Here is a 5,725-nt window from a genome sequence, read left to right on the forward strand (position 1 = left end):
GGCCGCAGACGGCGGAAGAAGACGGACTCGCTTGGCGACGTCACTTCCTGTTTGGGGGCGGGGCCGGGAGGGTGGTCCCGGGGCCTGCGGGAAGGGGGGTGGGTCTGGGCCTCGCCTTTGAAATTCCGTTCCCTGAAGCCTTTGAGTACTGCCAATTTACCCCTCAGGGCACTGCGGGTCTCGTAGTGTCAAGTTGTTGTTGCCTAGTGTTCCCTACGCTGTGCGCCTTGGTCTCGGACGTCGAGAGATGCGGTGTCTACTTTGCAAGTTGTTTACAAACTGCGACTCCTTTCTTTACGTTCATCTGTAAATGAGGGTTTCTGAGGCCGAGGTGGGCGGAAAATAGGGCAGAATTTTGAAAAGCAGGGCAAAGTTTTCTCTCATCTCGAGTTCCAAGCTCCAGGAGTTTTGCGTGAGTTCGCTGGGAGGCGGGCGCCGAGGATGAAGGACCCAAGCAAGCGCGGCTCGGAAATGCAGACGAGGGCGGGTGATCGCGGACCAAGCCGAGGTAGCCCGTGTCCCACGCCATCTCCTGCAGTCCTGAAGGCCTGCGCTCTCGTTGTGCCCTTTGTTGAGGCGAAGAAACACACCCAACGTGCGCAAGGTCACACGTTTAAGGAGAAGACGTGTGATGGAGCCCGGGGGTCTAACTTCAAAACGTGTACGTTCAACAGTACCACGCTGCTGCCCTGCTCATGATTACAGAGACCCGAATAAAAACGAGACGCGCCATTTTTTCAGTCTCATAGCCTGACAAACTTTGAGGTTTGTCAATACCGAGTGTTGACAAGATGTGAGGAAATGCTGTTAAAGAGATTGTGCTTTGTGTAACCTTTCTGGAGGGGTGATTTGACGATATCGGTGGCTTAAGGGCTTTGATTCAGCAATTTCACTACCAGGAAATTATCCATCGGTTATTTTTGTACCAATATCCAGTGATTTATCTACAAAGATGTTTATTGCAGCAGTTTGCAGGAAAAACCAGGAAACTAATTGCCCATTAGTAGAGGAACTTAAGTAATAAATTATGGTCTATTAATACAATACGATATCAGTCTTTAAAAAGAGTAGATAAGTATGTGCTGATATAGAAAATCTCCAGAATGCGTTGAGTTTAAAAAAAATTTGCGGAATTAGATATATTTGTGTGTGTACGTATCTACAGCTATCTACCTATCAAGAGCGAATGATCCAATCTGTATAAAAATACGTGCGTGTGTACAGAAAATTCCTGAGAGAGAGCAAGAATTCTTAATGATGGTAGATCAGGCTGGGAGGAAAGTTTCTGAGTTTCTTTGCTTTCCGTTTTTAGTTTTCCTGTATTATACGGTTTGAATATTTTTCAATGAATATGTGATACCTTAATAATTAATTACAGATGACAGTTCAGAAGCACTGTGGGGCTAGGGAAAGCCACAGGAGTTAAAACAGAGAGGGAGGAAGAAAGGAAAACACTTTTTTCTCTTTGTTTCCATGAAGGCACAAAGTGCTTTGAGCAGTGCCTAGCTTGAAGTAAGCTCTATATAAATGTTAAGTATTGTTGTTTTATTGGTTTTCCTCCTACCTGTCTCACTACTTCCCCTCAGGCTCTTTTGCAGGCTCCTCCCCTGCTAACAGACCTCTAATTTTAAAATTCCTCAAATTTTGGCCAGTGGGGAGGACCTTATCTGTTCTTGTGGCTTTAAATAACATCTGTGTATTGACACCTTCCTAATTGAAATCCAAGCCCTGACCTAATGTGCTTCAGACTCATTTGTCTACCTGCTGACTTGACATCTCTCTTTTTTTTTAAAGTAGGCTCTACACCCAATGTGGAGCCCAATGTGGTGCACCCCCGACGTCTCTCTTTGAATGCATATTTTAAATTTAACATTTCCAAAAAAACCCTCTTGATCCCAATCCTTCCCCAAACTTCTTCCTATTTTCTCCATATCAATAAATGGCACCACCACCAATCCCAAAAGAGACCAGCCTTAATTTATCGCCCTCCTTCCTCTCCCATGTCTGAACCAAAGTAAATTTTGTTGTTGTTTTAAAGGTTTTATCTATTCATCTGACAGAACAAGAGAGCACAAGTAGGGGAGTGGCAGGCAGAGGGAGAGGGAGAAGCAGGCTCCCCAAGGATCAGGGAGCCTGATGCGGGGCTCGATTCCAGGACGCTGGAATCATGACCTGAGCCGAAGGCAGACGCTCAACCATTTGAGCCACACAGGCATCCGCAAATTTTGTTATTTTTACTCTCAAATACATCTTGAATCTGTCTACTTCTCTCCAGTTGTAATGCTTCCTCACTAGCCCAGACACCATGATCCTTCCTCGGGTCTACTACAGTAGTCTTCAATGTCTCTGTTCCATTTTTGCTCATTACAAATCTCTTCACAGTTACCAAAGAGACTTAAAAATATATGTATATAAATCAGATCATGCCACACCCCTGCTGTATCCATTAAATGCTTCCAGCACAAATAACAGAAACCCCAGCTAATAGAAACTTAAACCATAAGGAAAATTATTTTCTGTTTAGCAAAAAGGGTGAAGATCAGTGTTCTCAGGATTGGTTTAGCAGTTTGTTGATCTCCTCAAGGACTCAAGTTCTTTCTATCCTTTCCACCATCCTAAGTCTGTTGACTCTCATCTTCAGGCTTATGGTTGCAGGACGGCTGCCATAGCTCTGTACATTGCATCAAAACAGGACAACAGCCAAACAGGAAGAGAAGAGGCAAAAAACTTTATTTACTTGGGGCTCTACTATCAGAAATAAAAATGTTTCTCAGAAGCTTCCAGTGACTTCCCCTTATATCTCATTGTTCAGAATTGGCTTAAATAAATTATGATTCACTCCCTGAAGTGAGACGCATTGCCACCCAAGCAAAACTGGAGCTCCATTAGCAAGGAAGAAGAGCTTATGGCTATTAGGTAAGCAATCACATTGTCTGCTCTAACTTTGAGTTCCGATGCTATCTAATGCCAGCCAACTCTTCAGTGTCATCTCTTAACCTCCTCTGTCCCCTGCCCAGGTCTCTCTTCGTATGCTCACTGGCCTCCTTCCGTTTCTCAAACATATCAGTTCCCTCCCTGACTCCTGGCTCTTTACATTTTGTTGCTCCCTTCACTGGCCTATCTTTTCTCTAGTACTTTAAAAGCCCTGCTACCGGTCATGCTTTTCTTTTTAGATCTTAGATCAAATGTCATCCTCTTAGAGAGGCCTATCTGTCCACTGGCTCTAAATTAGGTTCTTATTCCCTCTCCAACCTATAAACTTCTCTCTCCCCCCCAACACCCGAATTCCTTCCTAGTATTTGTCATACGGTTATTATCTTATGTTCACTTACTATCTTCCTCCTGCCCAGGATGTAGAGCCCACAGAGGCATAGACTGTTTCTTGTTCACCGTTGTACCTCCATTGTCTAAAATAGTACCTAGCACACGGTACGTATTCAATAAATACGTGTTGAATGGATGAATAAAGAATGAATGAATGGAAACAAGGATAAAAGGAAAGGTGTGGGATTAAATAAAGACAGAAGAGATGGACTCTCCCCCTGCAACATGGGTCGTGTTCACACCAAAACCGTGAAGAAGGTGGCCTGAGTCATCACTGAGAAGTGCTACACACATCTGGGCAATGACTTCCCCACCAACAAGCGTGTGTGTGAGGAGATTGCCATCATCCCCAGCAAGAAGCTCCGAAGCAAGATCACAGGCTTTGTCACACACCTGATGAAGTGGATTCAGAGGGGCCCAGGGAGAGGAATCTCCATCGGGTTGCCGGAGGAGAGAGAAAGGAGGGATACTTACATGCCCGAGATCTCTGCCCTGGATCAGGAGATCCTGACACTAAGGAAATGTTGAAACTCTTGGACTTTGGCAGTCTGTCCAAACTGCAGGTCACTCAGCCTGCACTTGGGATGAATTTCAAAACACCACGTGGAGCCGTTTGAATATTTTTGCTGTGCTGTAATAGCTTCAATAAACCTTGGACAACAACCTTAAAAAAAAAAAAGAGTGAAAAAGGAATGGAAAGAGATATATTTTCATAGGAGAATAAAGGGTGGATATAATGACATCATCTTAGTCATTGCTGACTTTGGGGCCTAAATCCTTCGCTTGAGTTCAGTGGATACTTTTTACGTCTTGGAACTAAATCAGACTCTTTTCTGCTTTCTTAAATTGGATCATAAATATGATTCCTAGGGAACTGCTTTGGTCATAATTAGCCTACTGCTCCCATGGCCATAGAATTAGTCAGCTGACACTCAAAGGAGCAAATTAGTTTTTCCTGAGTAGAAATTACTTGAAAATGAAAGGATATGGACTATGTAGTCCAGAACGCCCAAGGGCAGTCCTTGTGGAAGGGTTTGTGTGGTATTAAGTAAGATTGAGCCTACAAAAGCCAGTGAATCAAAGTAGAAGCCAGAGTAACATATGAGTCTGACTCATAAACTCTAATAAAGTTTGTGAAATAGATCGCATGCGTGAGTCCAGATCTCAAATGACTTCAAGATTGTTAAAAGCTGTTCAACTGCAATTTAATTCCTTCCTTGGATGCTTTCCTGATACTTGGGGAAAATTCTGGAGAAGTATGAGCACTTAAAAGAAATACTCAGATTGACAGCTCCTGTTTTGGATATTCATGCAGAGGCCACTATTCTTATAATACGGTGCTTCTTTTTTCCTTAAGTGAGTTTCCCTCTGAATCACTTGGAAAGTATTATGTATCTCAATAATTTTCTTAATCTGCATTTGAGGTAAATAGATCCACCGTGTTTTCTCTTTAAGTGTCTGTAAGAATTCCACTGAAGGGCATTTCATAGTGATACTACTAAAAGTCCTCTTGATGGGCTATTTTAGGACAGAAGGAGGTTCACATAAGGCCATGATTGCTTTTCTTATTTAAGTACATGTTAAATTTTTTTTTAAAGATTTTATTTATTTATTTGACAGACAGCGAGAGCAGGAACACAAGCAGGGGGAGTGGGAGAGGGAGAAGCAGGCTTCCTGCTGAGCAGGGAGCCCGATGTGGGACTCGATCCCAGGACCCCGACATCATGACCTGAGCCGGAGGCAGACACTTAACCATCTGAGCCACCCAGGCGCCCTATGTTAAATATTTTTAAATTGTTATTATGAATATGTTTATACATGAAAGTATAGAATTATAATAGACACCATATATCCATCACCCAGATCAACAGTTACGAAGATTTTGCTACATTTGCCTTATCCATTCTTTTTATTCATTTGTTGCAGCATTTGAAAACAAAATCTTAGACATCAGGTCATTTTACTACTACATATTTTAATATGTAAACATATATCTAAACAAGGTTGATATTTGCCTTGCATAAACACAAGGACATTATCAGACCTATCAAAATTAATCGCTTGGTATTATCTAATGCCCATATCACAATCAAATTTCCCCAGTACTCTCAAATATTCTGTTAAGTTGGTTTGTTTGAATCAAGGTCCTGTCCCAATGATAGCTACATATTACATATTACATTTGGTTGTTGGATTTCTGAAGTATTGTTTAATATAGAGCATTTTCCCTTACCCTTTCCCCCCTTTTTTTTTTCCTTAACGTCACTGACTGGTTGCAGACTAACTGGGTCAGTTGTTCTATAGAATGTCGCACATTCCGGTACGTCTGTTTGCTTCTTTGTGGTGTCACGGACATGTTTCTCCATCCTCCATATTTCCTTTAAGTGAAGTTAGCTCTAGA

General features: G+C 42.4%; 1 pseudogene across 1 annotated transcript; it reads left to right on the forward strand.

Moving 5' to 3' along the window:
* Window positions 1-104: 104 nt before the first annotated feature.
* On the forward strand, window positions 105-4,472 carry LOC114219783 (small ribosomal subunit protein eS17 pseudogene; annotated as a pseudogene). Its single transcript, XR_003611458.2, has 2 exons — window positions 105-2,916; window positions 3,351-4,472. The product of XR_003611458.2 is annotated as a small ribosomal subunit protein eS17 pseudogene (transcript).
* The last annotated feature ends 1,253 nt before the right edge of the window (window positions 4,473-5,725 follow it).

This window comes from Eumetopias jubatus, unplaced genomic scaffold, assembly GCF_037043125.1.
Source record: "Eumetopias jubatus isolate StellerSeaLion01/CBP00866 unplaced genomic scaffold, mEumJub1_p1.0 scaffold_15, whole genome shotgun sequence".
Taxonomy (NCBI): Eukaryota; Metazoa; Chordata; class Mammalia; order Carnivora; family Otariidae; genus Eumetopias; species Eumetopias jubatus.